Source organism: Rattus norvegicus, chromosome 10 (assembly GCF_021556685.1).
Source record: "Rattus norvegicus strain SHRSP/BbbUtx chromosome 10, alternate assembly SHRSP_T2T, whole genome shotgun sequence".
Lineage (NCBI taxonomy): Eukaryota > Metazoa > Chordata > Mammalia > Rodentia > Muridae > Rattus > Rattus norvegicus.
This window is the reverse complement of record NC_141543.1, coordinates 54,239,021-54,260,179: the sequence shown is the minus strand read 5'-3', so window position 1 is coordinate 54,260,179 and position 21,159 is coordinate 54,239,021.

Here is a 21,159-nt window from a genome sequence, read left to right as displayed (position 1 = left end):
AACTAACCAACCAAACAGAAAACCAGGCAGGGTGGAGGTGGAGGACCAAATCTCAGACAGATGAATAATGTTTAAATAATAGAATTCTAAGCACAATATGGAACCTCAGGGACACAGCCTGACAAGACCAACAACAACTTACACCTGAACCCTTAGTGGCAACAGCGATATTCTGAGTAACTTCTGCCACCAGGACACTTCAGGTCACTGGAAATTGTCGACTTACGGTTATGTTTGCAGGTGGACCCTTCTCAAAACCATCAACAGAGCAAAGACATTTTCTGAGAAGAGCAAAATGCGATAATGGATGCAGACCCACACTGCCATGACGTCACAAACTTGTGCTTCAGGAAGACAGGTTGAGAATGCATGAGATGGCAAGTCATGTGATTGTGACAAACCAGCTGGCAGAGGCTCCCGGATGGAAGGGAATTTATTTTGGCTCTCAGTTGAAGATGCTGCAACCCATCGGAGCAGGGGAGGTCTCCATCTGTGTGGTCTCGGTCTGTGGTGGTCACACCACAGTGTCAGACAGAAAGCATAGGTAGGGGCTCAGGCCAGAAGTGGAGCTGGGCAGTAAGTACTAGCCAAAGTCTTCTTAGTGGCCAATGTCCTTGCCAGGTGTTCTTACATGAATAAGGACCAACATCTTTCCCAAACAGCACCGCCAGTTGGGTACCAATTGATCAGGCATGTGAACCTATAGAAACATGTCCCATTCAAATCATAGCATTTCACCCTTTGTCCCCTAGGCTCTTGTCCATCCTATATTTCAGCATGGATTCAGTCCAACCTTAACAGGCTCCAAGCGGTTCAAAAGTACAAAGTTCCTTCCCATGCACAAGACACACTCCTACCTATAAAATCAAACACCAAATTACACACTCCCAACATGCAATCATGCACAGTAAATCTTTCCCTTGAGAGGAACAGGAGGACAGCAAGGAAAAACTACACCAAAGCAAGATCAAAACATAGCAGGACAAAGACCAACGTCTTTATGTAGCTCCATGCCTAATGTCCAGTGCTTGTGGAGGCATGACATGGGCTCCAGGGAACTTGGATGGCATTGTCTCTGTGACTCCACTGTGCCAATGGTGACTTTTCTCTTCAGCTGGCTGCATTCGGTGCCTAAGCTCTCCCTAGTAGTTATTCTACATTGATGGCGTCTCCCCTATCCTGGATTCTTGTTGGTCAACTTAGGTGTCACCTTCACAACTTTACATTTTGGTCTCTTCCATGAATTTAACCCTGTCACTCATTTCCTGGTGTAATGACATCTTTGGAACCTTAGTGTAAGTTCCACGATCCACTTAACAACTGCATTCTTTCTTCCTGCAACCCAACATTGTGCAGATGATACCAAGTTCTGCTGTTGATTTGCCGACTTTCATGGCCCTCTTTGAACCATGGCTATGACAGCTACTGAGTGTCTGTGAAGCTCAACTGAGGAGAACATTTCTTATAGAACTATGAAGTTCTACATACAGAAGAAACCCTGGAGGCCTCGTGTTCTTATGATCTCTCTTTATAAATGGACATTTTTTTAAACATTCATTTTCATGTTTAAAGCGCACAGCTTTTGGTGAGTAGGGTCTTAGTCTCAAGTCACCAATCCCCTTATCCCAGTGCAGAGTGAAAAGCTTCTTTTCAATGGCCCTAATCTTTTGATAATCAATACCGCTTTGTCCGAGGCCATCTTGTTCTTTGTCTTAAACGTGCCTACACTTCTTTCTCAGACAACCTGGACATAGTATGCATGCTTCTGCTCTAGCTTCTGCTTTGAATCCATGCTAGAAAGCTGGCAGCAGAAGTAGATGACAAGTATGCTACACCCTGCATGCTATGGTGTCTTAAAATTTCTTCCACTGAAAACAATTGCTCTGCTACTTTTAAATCTAGCCTCACTCCATTGTCACACTGTGAGCTAATGTGAGACAGAAGGAAGATGAATTCTCTGTAGCTTAGATCCTAGTACAATCCTGTCTGTCCCTTCTGAGACCTCCTGACCAGGGCCTTTGTGTCATAACATGTAGAGTAAAGCCTTTACGTCTGGCTTCATTTTACATATCACTACACTTCCAAGACCCATATTTTCACCAGAACAATGGTCTTCTTATGGCAAGACAGTAGGGATTAATGACTATTGTGTCAAGGTTAATGTATAAAAGAAGCCAGTGTTCAGACTGGAAGCCCTTCCTCAGCCTGGGCTTCAAATACACATAGAGCATGTACACAGGGAAAGCTTGCAGTATACAAAAAGTAGAGGCAGAGGCTGTGTAAACATGTCCCTCAAAGGGTCACAACCTGGTGGCCCAGCACTTTGGAGACTTTTCCTCAGCTCACCAACACATTCCCATTCTCAGAAGTATTCTCTTGCTAACATTCAGAGTTCTTACCAGAATGGCCCAAAAAGCTTCTTTTACAATATGCTGTGGCCTCTTTACTTCCCCATTTTCTAGCTCTCAACTCTTCCATATTCCTCCCAGAAACCAGTGCAAAAGGCCCATGAACCATATAGTCAGGGTACCACAGCAGTGTCACCCCTTCTGGTCACTGTTTTCTGCATTAGTTGTATTCTCATTGCTATGAAAACTACTTTATGTAAACAAAGGTGAAGGGATTCATTTATCTTGGGATCTAAGATGGTATTAGTTGTCATGGTAAGGATAGTATGGCAACTAGGGGATACCTGGTCCATAGTGGCAAGAGTCTGAGTTGGTCATATTGTAATGGCAGATGGGAAGCAAAGGGCTTGCTTGGGCCAGAAGTGGACCTCTGAAGTTTGGCCCCTAGTGTTTCATGCTTACCAGCTATAGCCCAAAGGTTTCAGGGCCTCACAAAACAGCAGCACGATTGGGACTCACATGTTCAAATGCATGAGCCTGTGGGGAACTTCTCACATTCAACCTGCAGGATCAGGTAAAGAAAATGGTATTCATTGGGGAAAAGCTTCAATAGTTACTATCAACACAATAATAACAACAGTAATATCTCATTATCTAGTTAAGAGAACAGAATTTAGCTACTGGACAATAATACTTTTAAAATGCATTGTTCATTCACAGAGTGAATAGTCTAAATACCTTGTATTTTTTAAAAAATAGCATAGAACTGGTCTAAACACGTCTAGTAGTACATTAATGTGTGGCCATAGCAACATTAACATGCTACACACATTTCAAACCAGTCATGGTGAAAAAAATGGGACTGTCATTTTGATAAAAGGAAGGAAGAAAAAAGGAAGAGTGGAAACCAAAGGCAAGAAGATACCTTAGAGTGTGGTTTGCTCCTGAAGCAGAGCTCGGAATAAAGCCTCACATACAGCAGCTGGTTCAGGAAGTGCCTGAGAGCTGGTGGCCTGGAGAATAAGGTGGAGAGCATTGATGGTGCTAACCTGAGGCTGCACTTGCTCTGACCTGTCATTTAAACCCCTCAGGAGTAGGGAAGGAGCTATTCAAAAACTACCCAGTGGATGGAAGTCAAGTGCTCTTAGGTCTACTACCCATGGAGCAGAAAATGCTGGCTGCTTCGCCAGCCCAGCTGTGTGCATGTATCTCTCAGAGGCCTCCCATGTGGTGACATTGATGATGCTCTAATGGGAATAGTCAAAGACAGACAGATGGACGAGCAGCCATGTACTGCTATCATGTTACACCTGTGTAGAGCTGGTCATCCTGACAACAACTGGAGTCAAGTGATCAACATGACATCAATCTGGGTCCTGGAGATGGCAAATAAGACACATACACAGGAAGTCAAATTAGGACAGTCGAAATAAATGTGTGCAATTTTTTTATAATTCCCAACAAAGGCAAGTTGTTCAACTCTCTTTAGAGAATTTACATTAAAAGCCTACGTTAGTTCTAAATTCTGATATTTACAAGAGATACATAGACCATGAGGCTGCAGAATAAAGGGTAGGGGATCACTGTCCACCACCCATCATCCTATCTCCCAGGCTTCTGTCAGTAGACCACACAGAGCCTACTGGAGGTCGTAACTCATCTTTTCCCTCTGGACTTCAGTGAAGTTACCAGAGGGATTAGAAATCATCTTACAAATGAAGAGACTGAGACAAAGGGAGGAGAGACAAGTCACTATCGTTCATTAGCTCTCTATTCGCCCAGTTTCTCCACTCTGCCATCTTGGCACAAAGACACTCAGCTAACATGTTAAAAGCAGCGGTAGGATTTCAGTGAAATCGTACTTACCTTACCACGGCAGTATGCCTTGGCTGTAGCCTGCTGATCTCTGAGGCACCACAAATAAAGCCACACGACGGCACCGTCATCCGTGTTACACATGTTCAGAGTCACCCGTCTCAGCCCCACATTCTGCAGGGTGTCCAGATCCATCTCTGACCATGTTCTCAGGGGCACTTGGGTCCATCTCAATCTACACTGAAAACAACACAGAAAGAACAAAGGGGAAACAGGAAACATGCTGGCTTTTCTGCTCCTCCATGACCTTTTCAACTCTAGCGTTGCTCCTGGCTTCTCCATGCTGCTTCTCTGGGTGAAAGGAGAGTAGCATGCCGTGGGTGCCATATTGAAGGAAGAAGTGGGTGGACTCAGCAGAAGCTAGGAAACTCCTGGCTCCTCTTTCCCTGCAGTTCCCTACTTGCCCAGCTTCTGTAAACATCCTGAACGGTCTCTTTCCAGTGAAAGCCATTTGTTCCATTGTAGGCAGACATAAAAGAGACCACCCAAAGCCTCCAGTGAGCATAGCCACCATTTGTCCAGAATTATGGACATTTCCTCATTTAAACTCATATACAGTTTCTAATGCTTCCGCAAGGATCACAGAGTTCTTTTAAGAGAGAGAGGGTGGGGGAGGGGAAGGATCCAGTTTGGCCACAAGAATGGCTCTGTCATCCATGTTCCAAGAGCGACGGCCCCTGCAGACATGACAAAGGGTATTTATGTCTGTTCAAATACAAAAACCAGCATCCTCGGAGCTGAAAGGGGCAGAACTGTCCATTGTTGTCTCCCTTTTCTGTCCCTTGGTGCTATTTCTTAAACTCCGGAATCTACTTAAAAGTCACTGTGCATTGTTTTGTTTTGTTTTTTGTTTTTTATTTTTGTTTTGTTTTGTTTTTTTGAAAAGCCGAAATAAAACAAAGCAAAATCCAGAGCTTGCAGTCCCACTATAGACAGCAATAGGGAAGTGAGTAGCAGAAGCGTCCAGAGACGACAACTGTTGGGGACCTTCCTGAGAAAATGTCACTGGGACCTGGCCATGGGCTCCAATCCATCTCCTCCTCCTTCTCCTCCCTTTATTGGCACGCACATGTCTGACAGTTTGATGAGAGAATGGTGGATTATTTAGTAGCTCGTCCCTCACTGATCGGGTTTGGTTTGATAAAAAGCCTTTATCGGCTGTTAGCTACAGCCTTGGCTCCTGTGAGGAGGAAGGAGGAAAATTCCATCTGCTGCTTCCTCCAGGAAGAGGAGGAATCTCAGGAGAGACACAATTGTCCCTGGAAGCTCTGTTAGTCCCATTTACCTTTCACTTACCCAAGAGAAGAAGCTGGGAATTATCCCAAGGTAGAGTTATTTAAGGAAAGCATTTAGGAAGCCTGTGGAGAAATTGTGGGTGGAGTTAACCTGAGAAGGGAGGTCTGGGGGATAAACTATGTTGGTTCTTGAGAGTATAGAATGAGAGCCCGTGGGTAAAGGCAGTCCCCCCTATAACTACATTTAGAAAAAGCCAAAGGTCAGGAGATTAATTTTCTCTTCCAAATGCCATCAGCTCTTTGAAGGAATAAGAAGAGTTTCCTACACAAAAACGCAAGAGAATGACCCTCCTCTCAGCCTGCTGCCTTTGATGTGGCCAGACTTAGTCATCCAAAGAAAATTATTTTTTTTCAATGCTGGGAAGGGAACGGAGGGTTCCCCATAAGCTAGGATCCTGTTTCACACTGTCAAAAAGCAACAGTCCTCAAGGGGAGAAATCTTAGGGTTTGACAGAAAGTCTTAGCAAACTTGCCCTTCACCGTATGATCAAGACTGATGAGATGTCAGGTCCCAACCCCTCCCCCCCTCCCCCGACCCCCACACCTCATAGAGGTGACTCAATGAGAACGTCTCCCCTGCAGGGAGGAATTCTAATACAAAACAAAACAAAACAAACAAAAACCCAATCCAAAACAAACACTAAAACTGAAGACAAACCCTACTGAGCGATACTGTCCAAAATACCTGATGAGTGTCCCTCAGACTGACCAGTCCACAGAAAGCAGATGTAAGAGAAGTGGACAAATGGCACGCACTGGATCTAGAAGCTGTGATGATTCAGTGCCGTGGATCATCCTGAATGATAAATAAAAGAGAAACCCCACGATTGGACCAACTAGGGAAAGCTGGGTGGGTCTGCCTCTGCTGTAGCCAGGAATGCACCAAAGCTTTGTCCTGGACATAGGCCTGTCTGTCAAACTTGCCCCCAGCTTGGCACTCATGTGAGGTGTTGGAACCTTTGGGAGTAAAGAAGGTCATTTAAGGTAAACCCTTAAAGATATTGGGCCCCCGGCCCCCTCCTCTCTCATCCACCCAGTCACAGGTGAACAGCTTGCTCCCCCAGTTCTCTCTCTCTCTCTCTCTCTCTCTCTCTCTCTCTCTCTCTCTCTCTCTCTCTCTCTCTCTCTCTCCCTCCCTCCCTCCCTCCCTCCCCACAGTCTAGAGTAACAGAGACCAACCCACTATGGACCAAAGGTGAGAGCCAGAACAAACCTTTCCTCTTTAGATGTTAATCACCTCAGCCATTCTGTTATAGTAATAGAACAAGAACCCACACGATGTACTACCTAAGCTGGACAAGGTGAGATGTCTCCAAAAGCAGACAGTGAGTGGGTGAGGGGTTTATAGGCACTCTCAGCTCTTTGTCTGACTTTTCTAGAAATCGAAAGTTATCCCACCATAACAATATTGGAACAGTGTGGCTTCTAAACCATTCACCAAGAAGGCATCACCACGCAAGCTCTACTCATATGAAATTGGGAATGGAAGGACACTCCCAGGAGCGGCAAAGGCAGAAGACAGAGTCAGTGACCCTCGGAGCATCTTTTAATGTTCTTCTAAACTTTCATTGCAGCCGAATTGTTTATTGCAGAAGGATTGGTTCCAATGTTCCATTTCACGAGAAAAAAGCAGACTCGTAGGATAAATCTGAAAGACAATGGGAAATATAATTTGTAGCCGTGGGCCCCCCACCATAGTTCACATGATCATAGGAAGATGATGCAGCAGCAGGCCCCACCCACAGACAACTCCCTTGCATCCTGCTGGACTCTGCAGGCAGTCACAGCTGGCTGGGACCAGCAGGGTGGCTTCGTGATGTGTTCCTGTTCTTATCCAACAAAGGCCATTGGGCAAAAGTCAAATTGCCACCTAAGCACTGCCTATCTCTAGATTCAGAGACCGGGAGAACACTCGTCCACAGGAAGATTTGCTTTGCCCTTAGCCCATAAGAACTGGTCCTGGGTTGGGGATTTAGCTCAGTGGTAGAGCGCTTGCCTAGCAAGCGCAAGGCCCTGGGTTCGGTTCCCAGCTCCGAAAAAAAAAAAAAAAAAAAAAGAACTGGTCCTAAGAAGACACCATGCCAGCTCTCTGCTCTTGTCCAAAGTGGGGCACCAGTAAAGCAGAGAAGTGGTGGGCACAAGGAGCTCATCTACCCAACACCCAGTGTGACTAGAAAGACTCGGCTCTTCAAGACCATCCAGACTGCAGACCATTCCCACCACCTTTTCTAAATATCAGCGTCCAATGGAATCATTGCGTCAACCTTCAAAAGTGTCTGTGTGGTCTTTCAAAAGGCTATTTTTAACTTGAGTAATTGTGGTGTATCTGTTAAAAGAGAGTCACAAGGTTCATCCTTTGTTAAAGTCTGTTGACTCCCTGCTTTACATAGGCCACATGTTGTGTGTGTGTGTGTGTGTGTGTGTGTGTGTGTGTGTTTGTAGCTATAAAACAATTAAAAGCTACAAGCTGACACAGGTACACCTGTGATGACAATTATTTCAGGCAAAGGGGAAGTAGCCTTAAATTGTAGAGTTTCAGGTCAATGAGCAAAACACAACTAAATTTATCTAGTATCCAAGGAAATAAAAGCTAGATAATGTTATTCTGTGTTCTCTTGTTATCTTTAAAGTGATTAAAGAGTATGAATTACAAAATTACTTAGCAGGGAACTGCACCGATATTTAATATCTTGAGATTAGAGAACCCCATTGTACCGACATTTATTCCAAGGGCAGAGTCATAGTGACTGTAAATAATGGAGAAACCTCCGTTGTTCATAAAAGCTGCGTGCATAGCCTCCAACTAGACATGGTCTGTGCATGTGCTCATCTTAGTTCAGCACGGCCTACTGGAGAGATCAGGCAGGAGATTCATAGGCTCTTATGATTTGGTCCCACCTCTACTCCTTCACAGTGACACAATTTGTACGCAACAGTTAATCATGCTGAGTGTTTTACAAAAATGGCCACAGAAAGACATTCAAGATTTTAGAAGAGGCCAGAAGCTCCATGTAACTGAATGGTGAACTTCCTTGGTAGGGCACAGTGTGGGTGTGTCTGAGAAAGTCTATGTAGTTTGAAAATGAAAGTCACTTGTCTACTTGTGGAGCATTGGAAAGATTCTGGGTGCAGAAATGGTCACAAATATGATTTAAATTTTTTTCTAGGGCTGGTGAGTTGGCTGGCAAGATGGGCTTGCTGTCAAATGTAGTGACCTGTGTTCAATCCCTGGGATACACACGTTGGTGAGACCTCACTCCTGTAGGTGGTCCTCTGATTTTAACGTGCCATGTCCTGCGCATGTATCCACCTCACACACTATAAATGGATTTTATTTTTAGGACAGTTGAGTCTGATCTTCCTGTTCTTCCCCATTAAAGGCAAAGGCAACAGCCAACCAGGTTAGAGAAGAGACCAGCAGTTTGAGAAGGGATGAGAACAACATTCAGAGAATTTATCGAAATGGTCTGATAAAGGCAGCACAAAAGTCGCCTTCCCCCACCTCCAAGTCCCTTCTAAACCATAAAGAGGGATCCACTTTCATATTAAATTGGATGACAACCTAGATAATTTAGGCACCTGTCCTAGGCAAATGCCCTTCTGGTCGTTGTTTATTCTTCTTAAATATTTAGCAAGATAGCATGCATTTTTAATACTTCCCACCACTTCCCATGATAGGCTTCAATGCGCGCGTGCGTGTGTGTGTGTGTGTGTGTGTGTGTGTGTGTGTGTGTACATGCAGGCACGTGCTCAAGTGCTCTTGACTTCTGAAGTCAGAAGTGCCATCTCCGTCATAGCTCCATATTCCAATTGTTATCACACACACAGAGAACAATATCCAGTAGTCTTTTTGATCACTTGCCCAGGCTTCAAAATGTGCCTTTGAAACAGAAGGCACATCTGGAAAAAATGACTTCCAGGCCACACCAGGCCCCACAGGATGATGAGACCCTCTGTAGCTGACAGCTGCCTGAGCTCACCAAGGCAGGGCTCTGCCCACATCCTCAGGATGAACCTCTGTTTAAGCAACTGCCCCACAGCACTGAGCCCAGGGTAGCAGACATTATTGCTTAAAAGACAGTATTTTGTATGCTGCTTTGGGGTTTCAGGATTTAATTCATTAAATATGAGGAGCCAGGTACAAAGTAAATGACTCTCTCATCCCTCCTGTCTTCCCACCAATCATCTGGCCAATGTTCCTGAGAAGCATAGGTTATTAGAAGGAGGCTGGCTTCAAGGCCAAAAGATTATGAGCGTGGCGATAGTCCAAGCAACTTTCCCTTTATGCAAATGAGGTGAACAACCCCCTCCCCCACAGCAAACATCCACAGATGCTATAGGAAAAGGAACTTCGTTAATTCTTTTAATCAGTAACTTATTTTATACGTATGAGTATTTGCCTTCATGTATGTCTATGCACTACTTCCAGCCTGGGGCCCTTGGAAGCCAGAGTGTCGGATTTCCTGGAACATGAGTTACGGACTAGTGTGAGCTGCCATGTAGGTGCTAGGAACTGAGCCCTGGTCCTCTGGAAGAGCAGTCAGTGCTCTTAACCACACAGTCAACTCTGGGATGTTTATTATTCATTGTCCCCTTGATGGGTATTGTTCCTCAAACATCCCTTACCTTGTTTACCTTGTGTTGAGACACAAAGAAGGCCTGGAACTCACTAAGAAGGTCTGATTGGCTGACCAGAAAGCCTAAGTTATCCACCTGTCCTTACCTCCACAGCACTGAGAGTCTAAATGCATTCTTCTTCACATGGATGGATTCCAGGAGTCAAGCTCAGGCTCTCATGACTGTGTAACAAGGGCTTTACCCATTGAACCATCTCTCCAAGCCATCAGCCAATTGTCTTTGAAGAAACAAGCAGTCAGACTGCAAGAAGCAGACAAAGGCATTGTGTGGTCTGGTTAGAGAAACTGTGTCACTGTGGGGGTGGGCAATGAGCCCCTCCTCTTAGCCACATGGAAGTCAGTCTTCTCCTAGCAGCCTTCCAATGAAGTTGTAGAACTCTCAGCTCCTCCTGTACCATGCCTGCCTAGATGCTGCCATGCTCCAGCCTTGATGATAATGGACTGAACCTCTGAACCTGTAAACCAGCCCCAATTAAATGATATCCTTGTAAGAGTTGTCTTGGTCATGGTGTCTGTTCACAGCAGTAAACCCAAACTAAGACATCTTCTTTGGGGACTTCTGTAGTACATATACTGCTCAGCTAGACTACTAGACTGCCTTCCACAATTCTCTTACAGTTTCTTCATTTTTGTTTGGTTTTACCCCTCTGCCACAGTTCATTCCATTCTGTCTTTGATTTGCTTACCATTCCTTCTGCTCCATCCAGTCCACTGGAGCCCCTCCAGTGAGTTTTCTCTTAGTTATTGGGTTCTTGGCTTCATGATTATTTGTATTTTATACAGATATGTTTCTTATGTCAAAATGAGCCCATTGCTTTTTCATTAATCTCCTTATAAGAATTAATTTAATTATGTCAGAAACATCATAGAACTTCATCTCATAAGCAGTACCTATTGGATACTTTTCCTCATGCTGTGTTCAGAGCGGCTTTGCTCTACTCTTCGGCGGCCATTGTGGTCTATGCATTAGGAAAACAGCACATATCTTTCATTCTTTACAGACTGGCTTTTATCAGCTAGTCACCTGGAGGATCATCTATATTGAGACAGGAGGAAGGAGCGAGCTGAATGGTGTGTACCAGCTACATCGGATGCTGCTTCTGTTGTTAGATGCCAGACTGTGTTGGACTCATGAGAACTATAGGAGTGGAAAGGGATAGTAGTTCTTTGGGCAGTCCTGAGGAATCTGGTTGCTAGCTGTATGACCAACTGGTCGCCCTTTTTTTAGTGTCTCTGTGCTAAGAAGAAGGTTGTTTTTGTCAACCAGCCCATGCCTCTGTTCTGTCCTATGTAGCTGGATTTCTCCATTTGCTGAGATCTGTAACACTGACAAGACAATATCCAGTCCTCTGTGGAGTACCTGATGCCTTGTCCTCCTGTCCTGAGGGGCATGAAGAGTAGGTTGTTTGTTTGTTTGTTTGTTTTGTCTGTTTCCTGACATGATCTCTGGGAAGAGTATTGCCTCCATCTCTGGGCCAGCTTCAGGGAGTCAGCTTACATGTTCTCTTGATATTCAGAAAATTCAGTTATTTTTCTGTTCTTTTTTTTTTTTTTTTTTGGTTCTTTTTTTCGGAGCTGGGGACCGAACCCAGGGCCTTGCGCTTCCTAGGTAAGCGCTCTACCACTGAGCTAAATCCCCAGCCCCTTATTTTTCTGTTCTGATAAAGGCATTTGACCAGTCCTCATAGGTGAAATACTGTTCTGGGGGTGAGGAGGGTACAACGCACCATTTTGGTGAAGCCCTGCTTCCATCCATCCAGCACCCCTGGGTTCTTTTTTTTTTTTTTTTTTGGTTCTTTTTTTCGGAGCTGGGGACCGAACCCAGGGCCTTGCACTTCCTAGGCAAGCGCTCTACCACTGAGCTAAATCCCCAGCCCCATCCCCTGGATTCTTTGATACTGTCTTGCTTTCACTGTGTGGTATTCTCAGAGGACAGCATTGTCATCGTATTTTTGCAGTGGAGGTTTGCAGAACTTGGAGAACACTGTTAGTGGAAGGTAAGGGAAAAAAAGTCCATTGAACAAGAAAAAGTCTCCAGAATCATACAAAAAATATTGATAAATGTAAAATGCAAATGATATTTTAAATGTTATTTAATATTTCTATCAGTTATTAATACGACCCAGCCAGCCCCACAGTAATTAGGGTAGAGTCCTATGGATTTTTCAAAATCAGTTTTAGCACAATTACTGGGCAAATTACCCCTAATCTATTTTTCTGTATGCTAGACTCTTAATTTCCCAGCTGCGCTCCCCAAGTACTTGCGTTTGAGTCTCACCAGGGTTATTTCTGCGTCATCAGTATGTCCTCAGGGATATTTCACTCAGCCACATGCTCCTAGCCCATCATGTCTAAGAGAGACCTCCTTCCTCTCTCTTCTTTTTCCTCCCCTTTCTCTCCTTGTGGTCCCTATTTAGGACCCCCAGCCTGGTAACCGTAGCCCTGCCTACCTCTACTCTCCCAGTAATTGGCTGTCAGCCACATGTATTAACCAGTCAGAGAACGAGACAAGCAAAGTTTACACCTTACTTGGTGTACCTGAGGATCTGTTCATGGGGCAACCAAATCTTGGGGGGTCAGTATTTAGCATTTGTATAGAACAATCCCCAACAGGTAAACTTTGTTTAATTATTAAAAGAATGTCTGTGCTTCCAAAGTGCCAGGAACAGAGTTAGAGCAGAGTTAGATGAATGGAAAAGGAAGTTGGCCAAATCGACCACATCCAAGATAAATCAAATAATACAAGTAAAAAGAGGGAGGGGTAAGTATGCATCAGGAATAAGTTGTCACATCAATAAAAGCATTAGCAGAAGTAGGAAAAGAATAATTTATAAATATGGAGATAAAAATGTTTTACTTCACAAGTGATGGGGAAAATAGGTATTGAAACAATAATACTTTGATGCCTATCAGCAATACATTTTAAGATTGATCAGACTGCTTTGAAACATATGAGAGAAAGTAATTTCGATCTTATATTTACTGATAGTTCATTTAAATCTGTGTAATAGCCCCCAGAAACTCTGATGATATTTAGTAAATTTGAAAATCTGTTTAAGTCAGAGACTTACTTCTAGAAACACAAGACAAACTTATGGGCAAGAATGTTCATTGTGAAGGAGAAAAGTTAAAAACAACCTTCATGTCCTTCAATAGGGGACTGGAAAACAAAATGTCATATAGTCACAGAGTGGAATTTTACATAGCATAGGCATTTGTAAAGTGCATCTTTATTCACTGATACAGAGAAATGTAAAGACAATCAGGCTCTAAGGACAGGGTGGGGAGGTTGATATGTATGCGTGGTGTGAAAGTGGAGAACAGACCTGTGCAAGCACAGGGGTGAGGCATGGAGAGGTGAGAGGGATGAGAGAGAATCAGGGCTGGGCCCGGCAGGCAAAACCAAGTGTGATGAAAATGTTGTGGGAAAATATTTTACTCTGTATGCTAATTAAGATAAAACAAAATATAAAGAAAATTAATATTAAAAAAACGAAGACAATCACATCTGATATTCTACTTACTACAAAGGGAAACAAATTATCATGTATGTTTAGTTGAGAAGTAATTTGTATATAGAGACATAGCTGTGTTAACAGCCCACCCTATGTGTGTTACAAGGATAGTACCAGAGCAGAGGGAAGCAGAGAGGCTTCAGTGGAGGCTGCTAACGCGCATCCTTGTAACCCTTCAGTGTAGGGACTGAAGAATGCTGTCATTGGTACCTCTGACCTTTCACCTCTCCATTCCTCATGCCCCGCGAGAAAGATGTTCTTGTCAGCTACCAAGAAAACAGAGTTTTTAAGCCTATAGGGCTTGCTTGTATATGTATGTGTGTCTGTATGTTTGTATGTATGTATGTGTGTGTATGTATGTATATATGTATGTATTTACTTACTTATTATGTGGTACTGGGAGTTGAACCCAGAGCCTAGCACATGTTGCACAAATGCTCTACCATGTGCTACAGGCCCAGACCCTGAGAACCGAGGTTTCTAGAATATAGTAGCTGAAGAAGGTGAGAAAAAGAAAGTTGTTTACTTTACGTGTCTACTGCATGGATGTTCACCTCTGAGGAGAACACACATGGGGAGCTTTCTACTCTGTCTTCCCTGCCCTTTTTGTAAATCAAGGGCAACTGAAGCTGTGAATCAGGAGCATCTCTAAAGCATGTCTCTCTGTGATGCTGTTCCCATCGTGGGGTGATTTATAGCCATAGAACATGACCAACATATTAATGGCACTGATTTTTTACTATAAATGAACACTCTACTGGAGCTTGTGAGAAGACGTGTGTGCAGAGCCAGATTGCAGAGATGGATAACATGAAGGACTAAGACAATTAGCAAATCCACCTCACCCTCAGAGCTTTAGTGGATGAACTTCAATGAGGACCGGGCACATCCCAGCATCCCAAGTGAGCTTGAGGGCACAGGGATGCTTGGATGAAAGACGTGGACCACACATCCCAAAGAAATCTGCCTCAATCACTTCTCCACCAACTCACCTAAACGTTATGCTTTAAGAGCTTTTCTGTTTTTTATGGTTAAGATATTTGAACATTAATAAAGAAATATTTGGAAATCAAGGAAGGGGCCAGCCCCAAGCTCATTTTCAATCAGAGTTCTCTCTCCAGTTCTAGATGGTTTATAAAAGCAAGCTGACACAGTTGTAATGCTATTTACGAGAGCGCAGCATGCATGAAGAGCTGGCTCTGAATTCAGTTCCATGTCGTAGCTGCACTAGGGCCACGGCTGGTGGAGCAAGCACCATGGCAATACCGATGTGGTCCCTGCAGGCAAAGAGCAATTTGGTGAATCCTGCACTGTGCTATGGTTTGAGAGTAAACTATTCTTCCTCGAACTCATGTAGCTAACACTTAGTGACACTTTGGGTAAGATGTGGAACCCTTGATGGGAAAGGTTTTATTTGCAGGTAGCCCTTGGAATTTATAGGGAGCACCATTTACAGTTAAATCTCTGCTTCCTGATCCATCCAGTTGTGAACAAACTCCTGTGGCCATGGTTAGGAACCGCTCCTACTGCCGTGCCTTCGCCACCACCTGTGTCAGGGTGTTTCTATCAGGGATTTCACCACAGCAATGAAAAAAAAAAAAACTAAGTAATATCCTTAGGTCTTATGCTTCTGTAAGGATGTCATACATCAAAGGTCACAGCAGTCGTCATCTCTCTGCCTGAGGAGGTGCAATGCCACCAGATATCTAGAGGAAAGACAGGATGTAGTATTTTCAGTGTAGTATTCCAGTGACTTCCACCAGGACATTCCAAGGTATGAAGCCACCTAAGAAAGAAGTCGTGTGAAAGCAAAGAAGATGTGGTCTGCACACTCTACACAAAAGAAGAGCGATGCGATTGACCTTAGATTAAAGCGCCCTGCCAGCTCCAGAGTTTCATTCCCATCATCATCCTGAGCCCACTGATTTCGATGTCTTGTGTTAGTCCTTCTGAGTCTTCGCCTCAAAAGTAAATGGAATTTCCAGAAACAAATCTGCCCAGCATCCGCCAGGGTCTCAGCCACAGAAAATGCTTCAGTCCACTAACGGCAATCGCTGAGCCAAGTCTAAGGCAAAACACCAAGAGGGCCGGTGTCTCGATTCACAAAGTTACTAGGGTCCCCTTCAGATCAGTTAACAATCCAAACGTGGCATGCCACCCTGTTAGCCAGGAAATAAAAGCCTTCTTGTGGCTAGAGATCGTTTCAAACTCCTCCCTACAGAGCTCAGAAAGTATCAGCCAGTGATGTTCTGTGTACACGAGCTAAGGCAGCCTGCTCCCCACACTCCCACACTCAGGATTCTTTTTTTTTTTTTTTTTTTTTTTTGGAGCTGGGGACTGAACCCAGGGCCTTGCGCTTCCTAGGTAAGCGCTCTACCACTGAGCTAAATCCCCAGCCCCACACTCAGGATTCTTAAGGAGTTTGGGTCCCATACGCAGAGTTACTTGGATCTGCCTTCCACTCTGCGGTTGCCCACCCCTTCCCAAGTGTGTTCGTGTTTCCCTGTTGCCTTTTTAGTTAACGGATATTTGCAAGTGACCACGGACTGGCCCTTGCTTGAATTAGGTGACTCGGTCACTGTTGGTCCGTGGGGGTTAGCCCTGGAACGCAGGATGCTCACTTTTATGGTCTGTGATTGATGGTGTTCAGCACTGACCCAGGTGGGGATGCTCGTGGGGTGAGACAGACAGGACCACAGATGCCAAGAGACAGACCTTGATCGAATTTTCTGCCTCACTCAGTTGTTTTCTTCTTGCTAAGGCAGGCCTGCGTGTGTGCGCACGCTCGCACACATGTGCCCAGGCATGTATGCTTACTCAGAGGGCGACTTCATATGTTTGACGCAGGGTCTCTGTCATTCACTACTGTGCACACCAGGCTAACCTGCCCAGGAGCTTCTGGAATTCTTGTGATTTCACCTCGAATGGCACCATGGGAGCACTGGGCTTTCCAGTGTGGACTACTGTGCCCAGCTTTACATGGTTCTGGGGATCCGAAAACAGGTCCTAATGTTCACATTGTAAGCACGTTGCCTACTAAAGCATGTCCTCTGGGAGTTTTGAGCATTAAGGAGACTGCTTTAAATCTCCCAGCGTGCAGTCTCTGAGCTAAGTCATATGCACTGATCACAGAATAGCCTCTAAGGGAGTCATGGCTCACCCACATGCTTCCTACCAACTCTACACCAAACTGAGGAAGCTCACAGTCATACAACAGCCTCGAGCACACTAGCAGGAGCCTCCATTAAGAGGAAGGTGAAGACGGTGTTTGGCTAATTTATTTTGAAGTATTAAGAAATTGATACCACTCTCTTTTCAGCTTCACAGGAGGCTGTGCCAAGCATCTTCCAGTAAGACTGAAAGTGACCCAACTGGCCACCATTCTGAGCAGGGTCCTGCGTGACCTCAGCAGACAAAACGAACCAAGTGTGGGATTAGTGCAGAGGATGACTTCCTGCTCAAAAATACCATTAGCCCCAATTTCAGGCCTTTGCAAACAGCACTTAGGGCCATTGTGAGCCATTAGAAGGCTTTTTAGGCCTGACGATGAAGCAGACAGTAGTCATTGCTATAAATCCCAGGGATGAGCTGGCTGCATTAGGACCCAAATTACAGGCTTGGGAAAACTATTTGCTAAGAATCCTGCTAACACATACTGTTGGTTGGACAGAACCTCAGGAACTTTAATCTAATTATGATAAAAGCGAATTCCTGAGGGGAATGAGGGTATGAGAGCAGCGTCTGTTGGGTTTCTTTGAACAAGGAAAAAGGATTCTGTGAACGCTTTATTGGCCTAGTAAAAAAGAAGAGTCAATGCAGAAGTCAGTGATAGCCCACTTCTGGTCAGAGAACACAGGGGCCATGGTACCACCCAGTTGTCTCTGAAGGAGATTGGATTGCGGAAGGAGAGAAGAAGACACCAATCACTGCTCTTGTTGACAAATGGGGGCAAGAATGGCATGTAAAGAAAGGTATTTTTCCTAACTCGATTTCATCCCGCTAAAATGTTAATTGAACCCAAATGTGTGAAATCATTTATAAATGCACATTTCCAAACAATTACAGAAAATGTCACACTTGCAGTCCCGTTTGGGTTTGGACACACGGAATGCATTGTTTATCAGAAACCGAATGCTAGTTGAGAACATAGACGCTGAGGTGGGTGGGAAAACCAAGCGAAACACAGACTGGAAAGGGCTCAGCCCCTGGCTGCTACCCGTGCCTTTGGCACTGGAGAGATATTGGTGTCGTTCCTAATCAATTCTCACTGTTGTATCCAAGGACGTGTCAGATATATTTAAATGGTTCTTCTTGAATGTGAACCCAGTGTCTGTCACTGTCTGCTTCCTTTCTCCTGGTAGAGAACTAGATAAATGTCTTGGATTCACTCAAAGAAAAAGTGGGAATGAGACGCACATCCTTCCTGCACCTCCGGGAGTCATATAATTAAATGAAACCTATGAGTACAAGTGTCTGACACAGTGGGTAGCAACCCAGTCCCCACACAACATGGCATGGGGGCTGAGGCCATCTGTAATGGCTCCGGAAGTAGACATGATTTGGAAAGGTTAAGTGGGGGAAGTGATTGGGCCTGAATGGAAGAGACCATGGCTGCTGTAGCATAGAGCGTGGGGTGTACTTGCTGCGATCTCCCGGCTCGGGTCTCCCTGTGGTTAATTCCTATCTGAGGTGTAAGCACTACTGAGCCAAGCACTCAAGCCCAGAACAGCCTCATAGCAATCCAGGGCAAAGGCTCAACTTCCACCTCCCCTTCCTTCACCACGCCTTATGTTATGGGTTGTGGAAGAAACAAGAGCTCTTGTCTTCCGGCATCCTTTGTATGTTCTCTAGGACATTCTGCCCCTCTGCTGGGGCGGTCTCTGGCTTTCCAGTTACAAACCTCTCCCTCCTGATCCTTCGGAACACTTGCATTTTTTACCACCTCTGCATACTGCTGGGTCATCTTTCTTTCTGTCTTGCTGGAGGAGACCACCCCTCCCACTGCAATTAATTTCATTCTGCCAATTGAATCCAACCATGACTGACTTCATCCTCTCGATGGAAGAATAAAGCCACATTTTCCTGGACCTCAGTTCACCACGTCAGCTACTTTCAACAGCCAGGAATGTACTTGAAAGTTGTCTTAGTCCATTTTGTGTCGCTGCAATAAAATGCCACACACTGAGAAAGCCATAAGAAAAAGGAGACTCCTGGCGCTAGACGCTGGGGCCTGAAAGAGTGACGCCATCCTCTAAGCTGGCTTCATGTGGGGGTCCCTGTGACGCATCATAACACAGCAGGAGAAATAGAAACACCATCTTGTGGGAGGGATAGCCACAGAAGCTCAACCTGCACGGGGCACTTCCTGAAGGTCCTACTACTCCTTTGCACTATTATGTTGGAAGCAAACTACACATGAGCCTTGGATTGAACAAACCACAACAAAATTCAACCCTCCATTTCACCACAGCAGGACTCTTTGCTTCTTATTGGAGAAAAGTTTTGAGCTGGGTTTATTTGCAGGAAATAAGAGAAAGTAGACTCACAAACAACAGATCTAGGAGTGTGTTCACATGACTTAGAATCTCCTATTGGACTCTCGAACCCAATCCACAACTTTGTCAGTGTTTCCTGCACCATGGTCACAATGGCATTAGGAGAATTAGAAGATATCTTATTGTCTAGTAGAGCAGATTTTACTCTCATGTGTCCTCCTAATCCAGGAGTTCTCAACCTGTGGGTTTGTGACCCTTTTGGTAAACCTCTATCTCCAGAAATATGGACCTTATGATTCCTAATAAAAGCAAGATTACAGTTATGAAGTGACAATGAAAATGATTCTATGATTGGGGGTCAGCACAACATGAGGAACTGTATCAAAGGGTCGCAGCATTAGGAAGTTTGGGAACCACTGGCCTGAGCCATCATTGGTTTTGTTTGTTTGTTTTTGAAGCTACCATGTCATGGTTGCTTCTGCATAAAAACTTTAGTGCCAATATTCCTCCATCCAAAACCATTTGCTAGTGTTCCAATTGGCATGATCAGATTTTGCATTCAACACCACCTCAAAGTTTTTAGCCATGGATTTCACCACTGCCCTAGACTATGAGTTTCCTCTGGTGGTTAGAATAAACTGCCATGAACCAGGTAGTTTAGAAAAGGAATTGATTCACTGTGGTTCTGAAGGTGAGATGTCCTCAGACAATGCATTGGAAGAACCATCACCCCCAAGGACCACCCACCCCCAAATAGTCTTGATTTCCCTTAGACTTCAGTTTGCTGATAACCCTTCCCATCATTCCACTTCCCACCTCAGCCCAGGGTCGTTCAATGCTCTCCTTGTGAGCATAGCCGCATGTCTTTACTTGGGTGTCTAAGGACACCAGCCATCAGGTTTCAGGTCCACACTCATCCACTACAGCATCCTCGTAACTAAGGACAGCGGCAGAGAGCTTATTTACAAGACAACAGCCCGCTGTGAGAGTCTACACTGATGAGACTCTTGGAACATTGCTGTGCAAGCCAGGGAAGAGCTGTCCTTCTGTCAGTTACCTGTGAGCAGAGAAGGAGAGAGCGCCAGGCTGAGCCTGAGGCATGCTTCCGTCCCTACCTGTGCTGCCGTGCTGACGACATGTCCTTCTATACTCAATGACTTTTCCCTTCCATTTTCTACTTCTCTTCACTGTGGTGCAGGAGACTGAATATGGGAATCATATGTAACAGACAAGAGAGTAGACTTTGCCTTACTCCTTTTGCCAGTCCCAGGACTGACTGAACTATGGCCTTAGCACTGCCTATGTTGTGTTTCTGCCCCCAGCATCCCTCTGCCATTCACATTCAGTTTTTTACAGAGGATACCATGGACTGTTAACTTCTTTTCCGTCCCCCTTGCCTTTCCTGGCTCTCTCTCCCTACCCATAAATGTCTGTTCCTGAGGTACTTGTGTATCTGTCTCCTGCACCAGGAAAGCCTATATTCAGAGCAAAGTGCCCAAAGCTTGTTTTACACTGTCCACACATTTGAAAACAAATATATCCCAGGAGGCCACTGATCTCTTCAGTTCCTTCTTTGTTACTTGTTCCCTAACATGTGATTCTTTGTCTAAAGTATATTTCTCAGAGCATCTTGGACCAACCTCATGCTCTTTGATAGACCACACAGTAGTCACAAACAGGTGGCCCACAGGTCCAACAAAGGCAGCTCAATTCTTAAAATGACAATGATATGGCTGGGCTTAACAAAATTTTGTGTGCTTGGTGCCCTTTGACCTCATCCCTTCCTATCACTTTATACCACTGTGCATTCTTCCACACGCATTCATGCTCAGTCCTGGACATGCTTGAGTTTACTGTCCAATTACAGGCTCAGAGTTAACTTGACCGTCTTCTCTCAGGAGCTGCTCTTTGAATCTTTGAAATCCCAAACATGTGACTTTATAGTTATTAGATCTCCAGCGAACACCACTTTCTTATTTTTTGGGTGGGTATTG